Source organism: Chlamydotis macqueenii, chromosome 3, assembly GCF_036417535.1.
Source record: "Chlamydotis macqueenii isolate bChlMac1 chromosome 3, bChlMac1.mat, whole genome shotgun sequence".
NCBI lineage: Eukaryota > Metazoa > Chordata > Aves > Otidiformes > Otididae > Chlamydotis > Chlamydotis macqueenii.
The window spans coordinates 27,546,611-27,565,799 of NC_141558.1; the positions used below are offsets into that span (position 1 = coordinate 27,546,611).

The window sequence follows — 19,189 nt, forward strand, 5'->3', positions numbered from 1 at the left end:
ACTGTTATAAATACTTTTATCACTTTCTTTTGATCTGTTAGTGAAACCAGATTTTTTTTTTTTTCTTTCATTGAGCTAATAGTAAGATTTGGAATCAGCTTACCCAAGGCAGTTTACCAATAAAGTGTTAATATTACAATCTTATTTCCCACACGCTTGTCTTCTATTTGAATTTTGTCCGTTGCCAGATATGTCTTATGTTGGTTGTGTGTTTCCTGCCTGGCAACAAATCCAGTTCTGCAGCACACTTGAAAAAAAACAAAAGACAACTGTGTTGCAGAGGTCTACAATAAAAATAAATAAATAAATGAACCACACTGCTTACTCTTGGTAGAGCCACAGCCTTAAAAAAAAAAAAAAGTTATGTTTAGGTGGTAACTGTGTAGCTTACTGCAGCAATAACAGAATTAGCTGCATATGGCTCTGTTACCTTCAGCTCCATATCTTTATTATGTCATGCTGTGACTGATAACTCTGAGAAGTGGATGAAAGTAGTAACAGATGCAGTTCCATGCTAACTTAATGATTTTATCCTTAGGATTTGTGGTGGTATCTCTAGCGAAGGCTGTGCGTGTCTGGCGTACATGGAGGCACCTACGTTCTGAATGTGATTCTTCATATTATGGCTTTACTGCATGTGGACTTGAATGTAATGCAAGTGTTGTTCAGATTTGCTTCTGATTCAGCTCAGGTCTACCTGATCTAAATGGCAGTATAAATTCAGGTTGTCTCACCCATCAGGAATGGGCTGAAACTCTGTTACTGCTGATGTTCTAGCTGGTAAACCCATGAAGAAGTAGAGGCTTGAGCAAGAAAATAGATCAGATTGGAATGTGTTTATCACGTTCTGCAATTGTCTGCTCTTCTGGCAAGATAAAGCAATAATCTTGCTGTGAAAAAATATTTGACACATTTTCTGTCAGAATTTGTCTGTAAGCAGCACTTCTTATATAGCTCAGTTTTGCTGTTTTTCTCCTGTAAGAAAGTTTCCTCCTGCAGTTTGCAAGTCTTTCTCAAAGTAACAAAAGTAGTAAGAGAAGTAGTACTTCCTCAGTAGCAGAGATCTGACTTTATAAATCCTAACTGTAAGATGTTAATGATACCTTAGTGGTAACAGTTGCCTTTCCTGTGTTTTTCAGTTAGCTGCTTGGGTTCATGAGCCTTGTTTGTGAAATTTGAGTCAGTATAGCATATATACGTGTATGTATACTTATACATTTATACTGTGTGTACTTGTGTACTACATTGACTTGAAAATACAATTTCATCAGCTCTGTTATGATCCAGTTACGCAGCATTAGATTAGAAGACCTCACAGGGGGCATCTGTTTAGAAACAGGCATCTGTTTCTATAAAACAGAGATATGAAGATACTTTGAGCACTTGAAAGGACTTTTTCATGCCTCTTACTGACCAAAGACCCATGAAACAGCAAATAATTTTTGAAGAAGGGCAGTGTCAGGTATGCTTATTTAATTATTTGTAATTAGATAAATTTTGCTTATCTGCAAAATTAAGTGAAAGGTCTTTGGCGTACAGAATGATTCTAAACCAATCCTAAAACTGCATTGTATGAGTTAAAGCAAAGGTACTCTAAATTTTGCAAGCTAGTCCCAATACAATTTTTTTTTTTTGTTTTACAAAAAAAGTTAATTATTGTTGCTTGATGTACCTTACAGTGCATTTAAATGTTTGTAATCACGAAGTAAAAGAGTACTATAAATTTTATGCTTTAAGTATGTATGTTCAGGCATTATTTTGTGATCTGAAACTTGAATCAAAATAATATATTAATTTAGGAATATGAAACAGACCTGTCAGTGCAGTCACTGAATTTACTATTAGTTTAGTTAAAGTTGAGGATATGTGTCCCTGCTGTGGTCAGACAGTCATTGCAGAGGAGACAGATTCATTTAGTGTTTGAATAAAGAAGTTCTGAATGTGTGATTCCTAAAACAAGATTTGCCTCAGTAATGAACTGGTGAGAATGGTTTAAATTTCTATTTGTTTATTATACCTTTTCGAGTTATCTGTCAGTCCTGAGTACTTTTCTCAAAAAGGTGAGGACTTAACTAGTCTTCTTTATATAAACTAAGTAATTAAAAGTTCTCTGTAATCCATAACAAATATTAAAACCACAAGCAGAATATATTAAACAACTTAAAGTTAATGGGTTTTTTGATAGAGATTCCAGTTTCTTTTGAGCATGATAGGCTGTCATGTAAAGCTGTTGTTTTGGGTGTGGATTGTCTGTGGCTTTTTTTTGGGAGGGGGGCATTTTCTTTTTAAGTGTACTTGGTTAACCATTAGGACTTTTTAAAAAACAATTGCATTTTTATTGAAAACAGATGTGGAGATTAGTGAATTCTTGTTTCTGAGTATTTGGTAATATGCAAAAATTAAACATGCCATTTTAACCATCTTTGCTGTATTTTGACTGTAAAAGACCTTGAGATGTCCTACCTAATCACTTACTAGGTTTTGAAATGTGATATTTGAGTTAAACACAGTTTTATGAAGAATACTGTGGGTTTTTAAAATTTTCTTGTGTCTAGACTGGATTGATTAGCTTGTATAACTTGTGTTTTATCATCTTTCTATTTCCACCCAGAAGCCCTGATGGAATTTCATGACTTTTCTTGCATGTTCTGTTGCTTTTAATTTCTGTGTTGTTTGGTACAAGACTGGCATGTCTTACCTACCGTGCAGTTGTATTAACACAGTAACATTGTTCTTGAAAGACCTTGATCCAGCAGGAGGTTAGTTGACTCTGTTGAGAAGTGCTTTAGAGATTGACAGCTCAAAAGCAAAAAAATTCTCCTACAACATCAGTTTGTGCTAAAAATAAAGGGGGACTGGTTTCTAGCCTGGAACTTCTGGGAACTGAACTTTCACGTTCACAACTTAAATTTGGGAAGATGATCTGCAATGTGTTTCTGCTTGTGGTTCAGGAAAGGAGGTGTATTTATACCACCTGCAGGATACATACTTGCACATTGCTTGCTCCAGTATGATCTCCTAAACATGGTTGGTGAAGACTGTTATCCTTGTCTTTATCCAGATTACTTTCCCCCAAGTTGAGTCCATTTTGCCCCGAGCATTAATTGTAAGCGACCCATGAGCTTTTCATTCTGTTCTTCCCACTCTCCTGTTGAGGGGAAGTATGTGAATGGCTAGGTGAGAGTTTGGCCCTTAGCCAAAGTCCACCTGCCAAACTGTCTAATGACCCAGTCGCGCATTCTGTGAAGAATACAGAGTCACATCAAACAAGTCATTTTCTCCTCTCCTCAAGCTGTGGCTGGTGCCATGGACTCTGAAGAAGGCACTCCAGCTGGTCGTGGTGTTCAGGTCTCGGCTAGTGGCCTGACTTCTGTGCATAGTGCTTCCCCCTTGGGCTCAGCCTTTTCCAGTGTTGCATGTTCATGGATGTGTCGCCTCCTTATAACCAGGGCTATTATTTTTCACTTGTTTATTGTTTTCTTATTTAGACACTTGACATAATTTCTCAGTGGCCTGGTTGGTGATATTACCTCTTTGACCTTCTTCATATCTTAAGCCCACTTGCTGTTGTTACCTGAGGTACTATAAGCTTTTGACTTTCTGACCCAAATGTGTTTTAAGAATGTAAAGTTGTTAAGAGTTCATCTGTGCTTCTTGATTTTTGTCCCGTGCATACCTAAACCATTAGAGCAAGGCAAATGTAGTCTTTTCGGCAAGCTTACCTCCACTGAAAGTTGTCTATCCTTTGCTCATTTTCCCACTGTGTACTAGAATAATTGAATGAGTTAGAGCTGGGCAAATGCAGTCAGAGTCTTATTTTGTGAGTGATACGTCCAAGCAGGCTTGGACAACATACAGTTCTTTTCATCTGTCACTTCAAATTAAAAGCATTAGATGCAGAAAGTTTGAACTAAAAAAAAAAGTTAGCGTTTTGTTGCATATGCCCTTCCATTTTGACTTACTGAGTTGACCTTAAAGAGCAGAGATAATCTTTTAGACAAATTATTTCCCATTCATCCTTGCTTCCGGGAACAATGTCATCTATGGGCTGTGGGGTGACTGTGATCAGGGGTGTTTTCTGTTGTCTCCTAATTTCTTCCATTGTCTCTTGTATATATTTGAAAACAATTTTATTTTCCCAGCCTCAGTAACTTTATTGTCTTTGTGCTAGATAATTTTTCTCCTGCTTGAATATTCTGTACAGGCTTAGTCTTGGTGAGGTCACAAATTAGTGTGAAAAGAAGCTAGTTTTCTTATTCGGAACGGAGAGTAGTGTTTCATGTGATTGTTGGTAACCATTTTGGAAGAAGTTGCAAAAAGCAAAATGAAACTTTAATACCTGTGCGGATTTGGAGTCATGGTTTTTATTGTCATTGGGATGATGGAATATGTTCAGTGCTATAGGAGGTATGCTTTGTAGGAGCTGTCATCAGTGTATTTCAGGAAATAAAGTATTTTATAAGTACTTTAGAAAAAAAAGTGTCAGCACATCTGGTCTTGGTTTAGTGAGAAGATCACTAGAGAACACCTGTCCAAGTGTTATGCCTAACCAATCTTCAAAACAATCTCTAAGTTGACTCTCATTTACAAGTGATTATTTATTATTATTTGCTATTGCTGTGTTGATAAACTACCCAGAACAAGACTGATCCATGTTTGTGTCTAGTCCCTTGTAACTTAGATATAGACCTTATTTTTTTTTTTGTACTAAATTTGACAACAGCTTTGCTGAACTATGTAGAAAGTAACTTTTTATGTATCTTCCTCTACACAGGATATTTTCTGTCATGAGAGCATGCTACAAGTAGTTGTGTGCAGCTTAGATCTTTTAGGTCTTTACAGTTACTCAGCTGCAAAGGCAAAATTAATTTGATGCTAGCAGTAAGAGTTACTTGGCTAATGCAGACACTTGAACTGGTAATTACAGCCTCTGATCCTCTGCTGATAGCAATTACATCTTGTATTCTTCTCTGTTGTGGTTTAACATCAGTTGGCAATTAAGTACCACAAAGCTGCTCACTCACTCCTCCCCTCCTGAGTGGGATGGACGAGGGAATCAGAAAGAAAGGAAAACTCTCCTGGATCATGGACCGTAACCAAGAGTGATCCCGGAACAATCTTGAGCAATGATCTCAGAACTGGAGAATTTCTGGATTTCTGCCAACTGGCCAACCCCGACTTATATACTGAGCAGGACACTTATGGCAGGGAATACTTCCTTTGGCCAGTTTGGGTCAACTGTACTGGCTGTACCCCTCCCAACTTTTTGCACCTGCACATTAGCAAAACCCGGGAAGCTGGAAAAAGTCCTTGGTCTCTTTAGCAACAGCCAACAATATCAGTGTATTGTCATCATTCTTCGCACACCAAATCCTGTCCTAAATCCAAAATGCATAATCTACTAGGAAGAAAACTAACTCCATCCTAGCAGAATCCAGGACACTGCCCCAAGGGTGTAATTGCTGTTGTTCACGAGGAACCAAACTTTGATTGTCTGTTGCCATCACACACTTTGCCAATACCAGTTGTATATTTTCATCGTTCCCAATGGATCATAAACTGTGGTTTGAAGAATGCTAGAATACTACAAATAGTACAAAGGATATTTACTGAAAGGTTTTGCCTTATGCTAGTCTTGCTTTAGAAGATGGATACTGAATCTGTTTAGTTGCTTGGGGAGTTCGTTCTTCATAGAAAAGTTTGTTTTTAATGCTCGTGTTATCTGAGGACATGACTGTAAAGTAGCTTCTCTCCAGAAGTGCAGTGGTAATACCTAGTTTGGTACTTCTGTAGGTTGGGTTTTCTTTTGCACGTTCAGCTGGCTTCAAATAGCCGCTTTCAGTCCTGTACACTTGTGGCTGCTGGACTCCACAGTCTTTTTCAACCCTTGTGCTGCAGTCATTATATGCATTTATTTGTTCAGTTTCTAATTATTTCATTAGTCACCTCACAGTAAGTCAGATACATTAGCTAATAGGAGCAGCTTTCAGACTTTATTCCAGATGACCACTAGTCCAAAAAAAAATACAGGCTGGTGAAAGTCATAGTCCTAATAGTGCCTTCTGGTTTCTTGCTAGTGTCCTGTTCTTGAAATCTATCCTTGAAAAGTAGTAGGCACACCCTAGTTACTAATTAATTGTTCTATATTTGTCTGCTAATCTTCTCAGTTACATTGTTATCTGAGCAGGGGGCTAGTTTCCTGTGATTATTTTGTTGTTTGGATACTTCAGAGTTTAACAAACTGAAAACTCTTATAATTCTCTTGTAATTGACATGTAACACATTTTCCTTTTAGAGTCTTTGCTGTTCCGTACAGCTTATGTTCTTCTTTTTGTAGTGTCTTGCTTTCTCAGAGATAATACTGTCTCTCACCTAACATTTTCCTGTGAAACTTGTTAGGACTTAGTGTCTTCTTTTCTCTATCAGATGTGGTGAGATTGACTAAGGTGGGCAAAAGTCATTAATTCTGACACTTAAAGATGAGTGTAAATAGCAGGATCACTCTATCCTCATTTTCTCTGGGAAAAATGTGCAAAACAGTTGTCATGGTATTTACTTACCTTTTGATTTTCTAGACCAATGTTGGTTGAAATTGAGTTTGTCTTCATCAGTGAAGCTGTATTAGTTATTGTTCAGAGGGGGCATGAAGATATGGTGTCTTGATGGTATCAGAGGTGATGCTTTTCATAGTGTTCATCTTTAGGAAATGATTGAATTGCCTTTATACTCTGGTTAGGAATGGATTTGCTGGCCTGTATAGAAGATTCTGTTGAGGGAGGTCATTCTGTATACTCCTCTGTGCAATTGTGGTTTTTCTTGAAGAGTCATTGGATTTCAGGTCCAGGGTGTTCTCTGTTAAATATGTATTTGAATCAAGTAGGAGGCTTATTAAGAAGAGTACGTATAGGGTGGGAATATCATGTTGGACAACTGAAATAGATGATGTTCATCTTTGTCCTTTACTAAAGCTCTACCTAGACAAAACTGAGTAGTAGCCATGTGCCCTTGTGCCAAAGAGTTCTGATGAGACTGCGTTGGGAGGGGTGTTGCTGGCATGTCAAGGGAGTTGATCCTTCCCGTCTCCTCAAAGCTGGTGAGGCCACTGGAGTACCATGGGCTCCCTAGTACAAGAGAGATAGGGACATACTGGAGAAAGTCCAGCAGAAGTTCACTAACATGGTGAACAGACTGGGGCATCTCTTCTGTGAGGAAAGGCTGAGTGAGCTGGGAGTGTTCAGCCTGGAGAAGGCATGGATCAGAGGGATCTTGCCATTGTATATAAATACGTAAGAGTGACTGAGCACTGGCACAGGTTGCCCAGAGTGGTGGTGGATTCTCTTTGACTGTGGAGACAGTGAAAAGCCAGCTGAACATGGTCTTAGGCAGCCAGCTCTAGCAGACCTTGCTTGAGCATGGAGATTGGACCAGATGGCCTCTGGAGGAGATCCCTTCAATCACCTCTAGATATGTCCTTTCCAGCCTCAAGAGTTCTATGGTTCTGTGATTAGGTAGAAAAGCAGCAGGAAAAGGTGGCAGAGCTGAGGGACTAAATCCGCCATTACTATTATTACTCATAACTTAATGGTGACTTCTAATTTCTCAGCTTCTTTGTCATGTCTCTAGTGGTTCAGGCAGTCTTTAGCAGGTGTGTATGGAGTACAATATTTGCCACTTTACAGCATACTTGTTTGTGTACAAGATCTCTCTTCTGTACCGGGAAAGACATCCAGGTGAGATAGCCAATTTTTTTTTTTTGTGAGTATGATCTATGTTCTACAATCTATTACAATACTATTGCATGCAGGACTAATCGGAACAAGCCAGAAGAAGTCATTGTCCACAACTTGTGCTTTTTTAATGTTCATCTTATATACGTACTTTAAGTTCCAAGATCTTACCAAACTGTGTGGTGAAGCAGTCTGAGTTTGTGTCCTACTGCTTCGAGAACTATAACTGAGGTTTTATATCAATCTGGACTGAGCTGGGCTGTGGTTTGTTTCTGCTATTCTCTCCTTTACCTCACCTGTAAGTAGTCATCTTCCTTACTGATTCTGTAAAAAGTAGTGCTATTGTTACTCATTAACATCAGGGAGTAAACCAGATCTAACTGATGAGCATAGGAACTTACCTTCCACATATCCTTATGCAGTCATAGCTGGTTAATGCATGAAATACTAGGATAAAAGACAGGACAAGTAATAAATTAAACACCCAGATACACAAACGCTGAAGAATGGAAGATAATTAGGAAGATACCAAGGACCAAAACTGGGGAGTGCAGCAGCCTGGCTGCAATGGCCTGGGAAGTGGAACATGCCTGGGCCTTCAAGCCAGCTTTGACTTCACTGTAGCAGCTTGCTCTGTGCACTTCTGCTTTTACTTAAAAGCACCAAGCCGCAGGCCTTAAGGAGGTCAAATGGAAGTCCCGCTGCCATAGTTAAGTTCTAAGGCAACAATATTATGTTTTATAATTAAGTAGTTTGTTTGCAGGCTTGGTTTTCTGCTTTGTAAACTTGAGTCCTGGGGGAAATCTTCTTATGTAAGAGTGTATTTTTATTCAGAAGTAAAATATTTGTGATAATTGCAAATGTAAAGAATGTTTTTAAAAAGGGAATTTTAAAAAATTAATGTTGTTGAAGTTGCTTGTGATTTTCCTTAATGCAAATGGCATTTTCTATTTTGGAAAGAAAATATTTAAACATTAACTCTTACTCATATTTGGGAAATGTCATTGCTGTTGCTGGCAATTGAGAGCTGAGATTCAGTAAAATACTTGAAAATGATGATAAGTAGGCTCAGATTAATGCTGGTTTTTAGCTGCCTGAAATTTGAGTGCCTGTCATGTTTTTAGCTCTATTCACTAAAGATAAGAATGTAATCACTAGCACTTGAACATATGGGAAGCTGAAGCTTAAAACTCTTCCAGAAATTGGCAAGATTTGATTTTGCTTCTTAAAAAAAAGTTAAAAATCAATATTGTAAAATATGCATAACTGCAAAAGTATTCCAAATACACTTTTACATTTAGAAGATGGATATTTTCTAAGTCTTAGCAACAAAATTGTTTCCAAGCAGTACCACAAGTTGAGAGAATAAAACATTAAAATTTAAATGCCACCTTCTAAGGTTTGAAAGTAAGAGGTTGTCATCACACAGACTGTTGTAATGATATCTTTTCTATGTTTGTTGTTACTAAAGATAAAGTATGGAATTCTTAAGAATTACTTAAATTTATTCGAAGTTTTATAGTAACTTTCTCAAGAAATAAAAATGAGTATATGAAGATTTGAGAAGCTCATTAAACAGAGAAAATGCTTTATAATAGGATTCTTTCTCCTTAGATATGAATGTCTTTACCCTAGTGTTTAAAGACTAAATAGGAACATAGCCTTGGGCAGCGTCAACTGTGGTAAGTAATCCTAGTCCCTGACAACAAGTATTTTTAAGATTTTTATTATTTTTCTTTGAAAGCAATATAAGAATACAATGATCTCATCTCTAAAAAAAATAACTTCATTTCGTGCTTATAGCTCCTGAAAAAGGATTTAACAACCTTGTTACAATTTATATCTAACTGCTAATCACCAGTAATTGTGAAAATTTCACTATGTTGCAGGTGAAAATGTGAACTTCTGAGACTGCTTAAGGAGTGAAAGTTCTTGTAAGGAAAACAGGAATGCTGACAGTTGTTCAGAAATATTGGATACTGGAGGTCTTTATTATGTGTTGTTTGACTTTAAACAACTGTGATTGTTTTTGACCATCTTTGATACTTGGGCAGTTTAGATTAGAAGATTGGTGGAACTTCTCTGATCTCCTGCGGTTATTCATAGAATGGCTGAGGTTGGAAGGGACCTCCAGAGATCATCTGGCCCAACCCCCCCCCTCCCAGCAGTTGCCCAGGACTATTCAGGCAAGTTTTGAGTATCTACAAGGAGATATCTCCACAACCTCTCTGGGCAACCCGTGCTAGTGCGCAGTCACCCTCACGGTAAAAAAGGTGCTTCTTGATGTTGAGATGGCACCTCTTGTGTGGCACCACTGAATAGAGCATGTCCTCTTTACACCCTCCTTTCAGGTATTTATACGCATTGGTAAGATCTCCCCGAACCTTCTCTCCTCCAGGCTGAACAGTCCCAGCTGCCTCAGTCTTTCCTCATAGGAGAGATGCTCCAGTCCTTTAATAATCTTAGTAGCCCTGTGTTGATCTCTTTCCAATATGTCCATCTCTCACTTCACCAGGGGAGCCCAGAACTGGACTAAGTAATTGATTCGTAGTAGTAATATTCTGTTAAGAAAATGATATATCTTCTCTGAAGTTCTATAATAAGACTGATTTATAATAACTGATTTTACATGATGGCAGATGTATTTATTTCCTGAATGGCATAGGGCTTTAGTAATAAGGTTTATCAGGATTAATAACTACATAACAGCTTTTTCTCTCATGATTTTTATGATGGTCTACATTGTACAACCATAGATGAAGCCCTGCAGCAGTAATGTTGACTATGGGAAATGAGATTTCAGTCAAGTGTATTGGATGGGTATATAGACACTTGTCTCTTCTCTTTTTGACTGCACGTTGTCTTCAACTTTGGAGAAATTTTGCTAGTGTGGTTATGGTTGTGCTTAAAGCAGTTTTGGACATAGCATTGGTGCTAGACTGATGAAGCTTGTGATGAGAAAAACCTGCCATGGTTTCTGACAGTGACTTTGAGGATGCTTAGTGAAGCAATAACGAATCTTTCATGCTTTCTAGCTGATTGCTTCTTGTGTCGTATTGGCTAGTAACTTCTACCAAATTATGCAGAGATGTTGTTTTCTTAATTTCCTTCTCAGGGATGAAGGAAAGAGAGGAGAAGAACTTGGGGAAATCACTGCAATCTGAGTGACCTTCTCCCCCTCCAATAATGCTCCATAGATGCAAGTTAATTAAAGCAGCAATGTATAGTTGAAGTGAAGAATAGATTCCAGGTTACCTTGGAGTACTGGAATCAATATTTAGTCTGCGAACTTGGAGAAAGACAGCAAAATCAAGTGGCTTTTGTTCCTTTTTCTGGCATTATTTATGAACAGAAGATCTGCATGCAGCCAAAGAACAGTAAACAGCATTGAAGAGATGAAGAAAGATTTGCATATATCAAATGTGGTAGTGAAATAAAGTAAATTATTTCATTTTCCAGAGTTGCTATGAAGACCAGTATTCCAGTACACTATTTACTTGGTTTTAAAATTATTATCTGAAACTAGATAAAAAAAGACTGAGGAATAAAGTAAAAACTGAGAAGGGTAAAGGGCCAGTCAGTGGTGAAACAGTTGGTAAAAACACTGAAGAATCCTCACAATTATGGGAAGCAGTATTGTTTAACAGAAGATGTGGATTTTGCTGACAAGGTAGCTTTCTAAGTGGCTACTTCAATCTACATATAATTAAAGCCTGAAAGACACTCTACACTATTGTAAGAAAGATGGAATTAATAATCTGTTTTGGGAGGAAAAATCTAATGAGCATCTTGGTAACTGTCAACTTTAGCTTTATGTTAGAATGTAAAAAAGTACAAGAGATGAGTTCATTTACATACTTTGACCCTAACTCGCAAGTGAAATCAGTATATGCACAAGTAATAATGATGCAAAAACCAGCAACAGTTCACTTACCAATTAAACAAAGTTTAATTATTGAAAAATTTTGCTTTAAAGACTAAATATTAATCTTCAACCCAGATGTTATTTATACCTCAGTGTGAATATGAAAGCTAGACATTTCCAAATGGAAAAAAGAAATCAATTACTTCAAGAAGCAAATGCCTCAGGAAAACACTAATTATTATTCTGAATGCATTTGACAAATGCTGAGCTGAAATTAGTGGAGTTCAATTTCTTCAAAGTTTTAGAAGTTTTAGGTAAATATCTAGGACATGCTAGCAAGGAAATTCTTCACAACTCTTAATTTGTTTCTTCTGCCATGGAAGATTTATCCTTTGGCAGCTTGAATTAACTAATTAAATATAAATATTTTAGTTAAATATATATAAAATTATATTAGATACCTTGTAATACGATTTATATTTACATATATCTTAAAAATTGTTAGATACAGCATTTAAACAACATTGTTGATAATGGTCATGCTCTCCCCTTTAGATTAAAAAAAAATAAAATTACAGTGCTAAGACTGTAAGTTGAATTCCTTTGTTTAAATAAGTAATGAGTTAGCTGTTGCCTTTGATTTACTTTCCTCAAAATACAAAAGGCCACTTTGCATTCTCTGTGATTTTGTTTGGGCTGGTTTCTGTTATTGGGAAGAGGTGTGGGGGGTATGTGTGTGGAAGCCAGAGAGCAGTGGGGTGTTTTATTTAATTAAAAAAAAAACAAAACAAACAACACGTCACAAAACCAACTTTAGCCTTGTATTCACACCTGTATCAACCACTAGAGATTCGTGAAGGAAATTTTTTCCTCTGCTTTGAAAATGTCACTGAGTTGTTAAATTTGTACTTAGAGCCTAGTAATACCGATCTATATTATTTGTTTCCTTTCTTCCGTACAGTTGGTGCTGCTGTATGAAAATAACCTAAGTGCTTCACATAGTAGGTTACATTGTCCCATTGCAAAAAAACATTTGGTAATGTTGAAAAGATTTTTGCTTAAATAGATTTGTTAGTTTTGAAAAATGTTATCTCCATTCATATAGATTGTGTGCAAACACTTCACATGGAATAAATGTAGTATTATTTATTTATTTATTTATTTTTGTTGTTGAGCTTATTTCACTGTAAGTGCTGCTTGGCAAAAATTACTTATTAATTTTGTACGACACTTGAGATTTGTATAATGCTGTGAAAGGTTAAACCCCAACTCTTTTTCAGAAGAAAATTGATCAGCCCTAAAATGTCAACTGTCTAGGTACAACAGCATACAGGCATGCAAACACCGTTCTCTTATTTCAGGTTCCCCAGCTGCATAGCATTTGCATTGTGACATTTTGTTTCAACATTAGCAAGATAGCTGATGTTTCAAAATTAATCAGTTTTTGGTGGTATGAAGCAGCCTGCAATTTAGTTGGATGTTGAAGGCATTTCTCTAAAATGTAATTAAATTGAATTATTTGGTTCTGGCAATATCTGCATCTCATGACTTCTTAGTGGTGGCTGCAAAATCATACAGTTTTGAAGACCATGTAAGGTTATAATTCTGAAATACTTGAAAAAAGGCAAAATAAAACAATATTAAGACTTTCAGAAGTACAAAACTTTCTAGACATTGTATTTTAAGTTTGATTTAAGGCCAGTATTTTGGTGGCTGATGTATTAAAAAGCAAGACAGAAAAACAAGCTGCCTTACTGGAGAGTCCATATCCTTTAAAACTATTTTTTAGGGAATTGCTAGCTGAAATTCAGGTTTTGTTGAAAACAAAGTTGTTTTAGAATTCTTATTAATCAACAATGCTTCTGATAAAAGTATTAAGAAGCCTTTTGTGACTATTACTTCCCCCATTTAGGCTGTGTTTTAGAATAAAAGGAACATCGAAACTAGTGTTAATCTCTGAAGACAGTCAGATTGCAGTGGGAAAACGATTTTACCTGAGCAATTTATGTTTGGAATAAGATCTCAGTGTGTAGTAGCGTTTCCATTTTTAAATTAAAGCATGGTCTTGATTATATTCATTGAGAAACACTTGTAGTTGGACTGAGTATAAGGGGAAATGAGACGTAAAGGTCTGTTATTTACTGTAATCTTGCTGGGTAAGTGCATAGTTCATGTACTACGTATGTACTATAAATATGTAAAGAGTACTTTCATGTGTGTAGTGTATCCATAATAATGTAGTGAATGTTACGACACATTCTTAAGTAAGTAGAACTAGCATGTTTCCGCAGCATTATTTTTAACCTGTTCTGTATCTGGAGACGAGGGGAGAAAAGTCTCCCGAATGCCTTTGTAGCATTTTCTGGAGATTGTTTTTTCTTTTCATCTAGCAAGAGACTCCAGAAGGATAGCTGATGTAGATAGACTGGGGAAAAGGAGAAAAATGCTGATTTAAGGTGAAAAACTTTCGCAGTAAACATCTTAACTGTCCTCTCTCATTTTTCAGATATCCCCAGTCAGGAGGCAAAGTGGGATCTGTATTTCAGACTCTTAGATATATTGTGGTTACTGTGCTGTCAGTAAAAAAAAAAAAGTGTATATCTGCTTTTGGTTACGTAAAAGCTGATACTCTGTAAAGAGTGGTTACATCTGGAAAACAACTTAATATATTGCTAGGCAAACACATCTCTGAATAAAGCTTGTCTAGTATTGCAGAGTTAGTTGGAACAAGTATAGTGTTCATACTAATCAAAGCCAGTTCTAGCAAACAGTCTAAACTTCCATGTCATTGTTTTCCTTTTAGACAACAGAGCAGGCCACTGTAATGCTTCAGGCTAAAAACTAATGCTTTTGTAAACCACCACGTATGTATTCCGTCCTTTTCAGAGCAGATGGGAAATAATTATCTAAATGTTTCAGGGCAATAATGAATAGGAAACCTTATTTAAAGGTTTCTAAGATGAAGTGACAAAAAGCAAAGGTCACAATTAAGACACTTAAACAAGAAGGGCACATTCTATGAGGTGGCATATTAGAAAACAAATGAAATAGAAAACATGTAAGCTACGACTTATTCCTTAGGCAGCCTTGAGAGACTGGAATAGATTATCTCTTTAAACTTTTTAAGTCCTAACTGTAATAACTTAATGTCTGACCTGTGTTTGGGTTTACTTTTTTTATTTTATTTTTTTTAGAAATCCATACAGCATTATTAAGGAAGCTTTTAGTGATGTGTTCACTCTGAATATGTGGAATTGCTGATATTACACAGACAGTGTTTCTTTCCTCTCTTCATAAAAATATTTGTTAAATTACATTAAAGCAATAAAGAACCATCTAAAGCTTTCACTTGGAAAGGCTGAAATTGACGTTCTGATGCCCAAACTCATTTTGGTTTTCTTTATGCTTTGCTTTCTTATTGTAACAACTGGGAAACAGAAATGCAGGAAGGGGTTGCCTGTGGTGCTGAAGGCATTGAAGTGCATCATAGGAACAAATAGCTGTTGGTGGGAGAACAAACTAAAGAGTACAGAATACAGTAAAAGCCTGCACTAATCCATGGTTTGTTTCTTTGCTTTCTAAGTAGAAATTTCCTCTCTATACTTAACCTTTTAGCTACCTAATCCTTCCTTTTTCTGTTCATCAGTACATATAATGGGAAGATGCAAGAGGCTTCACAGTGTAAATTTAATCCTCATAAAAATGTCGGTAACCTGTGGTGTAAGATTTGAAACATGTAGGGTTTTGTTTCCCTTCTCATACTCCTATTTCTGATTTGTGTGTTCTTATTACTTTCTAAAATTTGCTTGCTTGAAATCTGACAAAAACCTAAAAATGTTAGTTATTCTGTGCTCCATGAAAATCACCGTTAAAGAAATCTGCTATAGATATTTTTCGTTAATGCATTAATGACATTTAGTTGAAGAGTTAGAGCATGGAATATAGGAATGTTATTTCTAAATTCTTAAAATCAGCATGCAATACACTTGTCATAGAGGCTTTTGCTTTGCTTAATCTACTGGTGTTGTTATTGCTGCTACAAAGATAGATTTGGAATTGAGCAATGAAATTTATAAGGTAAACACTTTCCATACTCTTCTGCTTTTCTTTTTTCATCTGGGAGCTTTGTTGTTGCAGTGTCCTGTTATTTCTTTTATTTCTTACTACTGTTAATAGCATAATGGCTTCAAGTCTTCCACTTCTTTTTCTTTTTTAGATGTTTTTTTTTTTTTTTCTTTCTGTGTATGGAGAACAAGTCTTATGAATCTTTATTGACTTATTTTCACCAAAACTTAGAAAATATTATACTAAAGGTATACTTGTGGATAGTATTAAAGACCATATAACTGTCTTGTCAATATTGTCCCCAGTAGCATTTAAAACTACTTTTAGTACCAATTTGTTTTAATTAAGCAATTAAAAATGAAATGGAAAAGCAAATCTAATCTCTCCAACACAAAAATTAAAGCCCAGTAATGGAGTAGTGTTAAAATGATTGTACAGGAAAATTATAGGGACATGTGCAATTGTAGAGAAAAATGACCTTTTGTAATACTGTGTATTGTAAACAGAAAGCATTCCTGCGTTTTTCTTTGACCTTGTTTGGAGGGTATCATAAATGTGCTCTAAATTATTGTGTTAAATTTTCTATTTAAAACAGTATAATTTTTGTTAGTACCATTTCAAATGGCAATGGTGACTATACATACTACTTTTGGAGGTGGCTTCTTCAGGTCAGGTCTCTAGATTACTGGAGAAACAGGAGTGGGGGTTGAAACTCATTTTTTTTCTGTCTAGATGGGATCATATTTCTGTTTTTTAAAGGGATATAAAAGGCTTAATTTATAGGAGATTTTGACTATTTGCATCTCAGTTTCTAATTAAACATGTGTAATCTCTTTTGGTTGGTTGGTTGTTTCCCCCCCCCCCCAAGTTTGGAATATAATTTTTCATTAAAAAAAAAAAATAGGGAGGACTTGCCACTGAGTGTAAAAAGGTAAAAGGAGGTGTTATAGAACCACCTTCAGTAGATTTAGTACAAACCAGCAGCAGCTCTTTTTGGATTCCTGTGTGATAGACAGCTAAGGTTTCAAAATATGTGAAATCTATGCCTAATCTGAAATGTATCAGCTTCTTATTGGTGTGAAATGAGTTCATACATGTATGTGGTAGATTGACCCCGGCTGGCAGGAAAGCCCCCCCACCTCCATCCTTTCCTGAGGGACAAGGGAGAGATTCAGGAAGGGCAAAAATATGAAAACTCATGGCATGAGGTAAAGACAGTTTATTAGGCAAAGGGAGGAAAACCGGAAAAAACTACAAGTGGTGCTCACCACCAGCAGACCACTGCCCAGCCAGGCCCTGAGCAATGGCTGCTTTGGAGAAACTGCCCCTCATTTAATGCTGAGCATGATGCTACGTGGTCACAGGTGAAGGTAGACTCTGCAGATGGCAAAGATAACTGGCTTTTTCCTGTTCATTGGTTTTGGATGTTTTTGTTAAAGCCTTTTCTTTAGTTTTTATGGCTACCTTGATCAATCCCTACTTTAACCTTACTTCATCTTTGCGTTTGGGTTAGAGCTGTTCCTTGACATCCTTTGGTGGTGGTGTAACTATCATAACAGAAATAAACAGAGAAAAACATTCTAGGAAAATCTTCTCATGTATGCCTGGTAACACTCCCAAACCTATACTTGGTCTTAATCCAGACCTTGTTATGCTGAGTAGTGGAGCAGGTATGTAGATGATGTTTGTTCTGGAACCGCCAGTGGAGATAGAAGTTAAACAATCTAGAGAAGTGCCTGTATTTCCAAGAACTGCAAGATGCCTGCTGGGAACCGTGGGCTCACCTTTAAAAGTACTGTGTATTTTGGAGGTGCCTTTAGCACTTGATAGAGCAGTCCTCGGTTCAAGGTCTCTGCAAGCCTGCTTTAAGGAAATTTTGTTATAAAACTTGGAGTTGTGAAGGAAGAAGCAAGGTAACTTTCCATGGACTGAGCGTTCTTTGAGATAACCTGTCCTTAGACGTACTGACAGTGCGGTCACCCTCCCTTTTAAATATGAGTTCCGTATGATGTGATCCTGCCTGGCTGGGTTTTAAAAGAGCACCTTAGGCCCCCCCTCACTAACAAAACCATGACAACTGAGGAGGCAAAAGCACACTAAGCCTGCTTGTACAGTGTTTGTTAAAGTACGAAAGAAATGGCGTGAATGCACGTGTAGTTCTAAGATATTTAAAAAAAAAAAAAGTTGGGCTTGACAAACTGTGTAGAGGCACAGCACAAGCTGTGTATTTGCATGTGGACAGTGTGCCTTCAGACACTCCTTGTTCTAGGAGTACTCCACAGTTGATAAGGAAATACTCTTGTTAATAATTTACATTTTGGATTCTGTAATGCACCTTACCAAAGGAACTTTATTTTTTTTTTCCCTTGGTAAATTGTAGAAATAGCCTGGAGTAATTCAGTAGCCTGCCTCAGCTAAAAGTAACCTTTGCCACAAAACCCTTCTTTATGTGCTTTCCTCCTAAGTTTTCTATGGCATTTTTTTCTCAATGACATCCAAATTAATTTGATTTTTTAAAAAAAATGTATTCATCAAGTGGTCTGACAGCATATTATCATTTTGTTGTGCAATACAGCTAATTAGGACATCTCATTTGGAAAGTGAACTCCTTGTGAAAATAAAAATTCTCTTTATCTTTTTGGTGCAGAACATTTAGAAAGCAAATAGCTCTCACATGTTAACCTCAAAATCAAGAAATTCACACACTCCTAAAAAATTGAGACAAGTTAATTGAGCCATGATAATCTTGTTCTTAATTGCTCTGTATAAAAATGTGATTGCTTCCTGATAGCATGTGGAGCTGCTACTTAACCTCAGGCTTTGTGTCAAGTTAACTTTTTTAAAGGTTTGTAGTAAAACTTTGATAACTTGCAATTTCACGTGCTGGTCTCGTGTTTGAATAGGGGGAAGAAAAACAGATCAGTTCTTAGACATCAACCTATAAGTTGTCATCCTTTTACCTTCATTTACTTGAAGTACCACTGCCAAGTCTTAAAGAATTCTGATTGTCATGTAGTTTTTCTAATCATTGCTTGCTTTCTACATTCTCACATGGTTACATTCTTTGTGCCCTATGCAAATGTCCTGTTCATTTGCCATGAATGCATCATAGTGAACACTAGAGGTGTGATTGTTGTATAGAGCTCAATAGAAAAGAAGAATTAAGCTTCTTGCTCTTCTTCTACAAGGTTACGTAAAAGTATTACTGAATTTTGTCAAAACTTCAAAAGTCTGGTTTTGGCAAATTCTGTTTACTTCAAATGTATGAAGATTGTTTGATTTCCCCCCACGCCCCCTCCTTTCTTTCTTTTTTTTTTCCCTTCTTTCTTTTTTTCCCCCTTCTTTCTTTTTTTCTTTTTTTTCCCCCTTCTTTCTTTTTTCTTTTTTCCCCCTTCTTTCTTTTTTCTTTTTTCCCCCTTCTTTTTCTTTTTTTCCCCCTTCTTTCTTTTCTTTTTTCCCCCCTTCTTTCTTTTTTCTTTTTTTTTTTTCTGATACTTTCTTTTCTTTTTCTGATACTAAGCAAACTTAACAC

At 36.6% G+C, this 19,189-nt stretch overlaps 1 protein-coding gene and 1 long non-coding RNA gene across 2 annotated transcripts in view; both read left to right on the plus strand.

Moving 5' to 3' along the window:
* Positions 1-19,189, plus strand: part of LOC147601206 (uncharacterized) — a 381,994-nt gene that overhangs the window by 66,209 nt on the left and 296,596 nt on the right. The window lies entirely within an intron of this gene.
* PRIM2 (DNA primase subunit 2) overlaps positions 1-19,189 on the plus strand; it is a 112,447-nt gene that overhangs the window by 42,332 nt on the left and 50,926 nt on the right. The gene's annotated exons all lie outside the window — the stretch shown is intronic.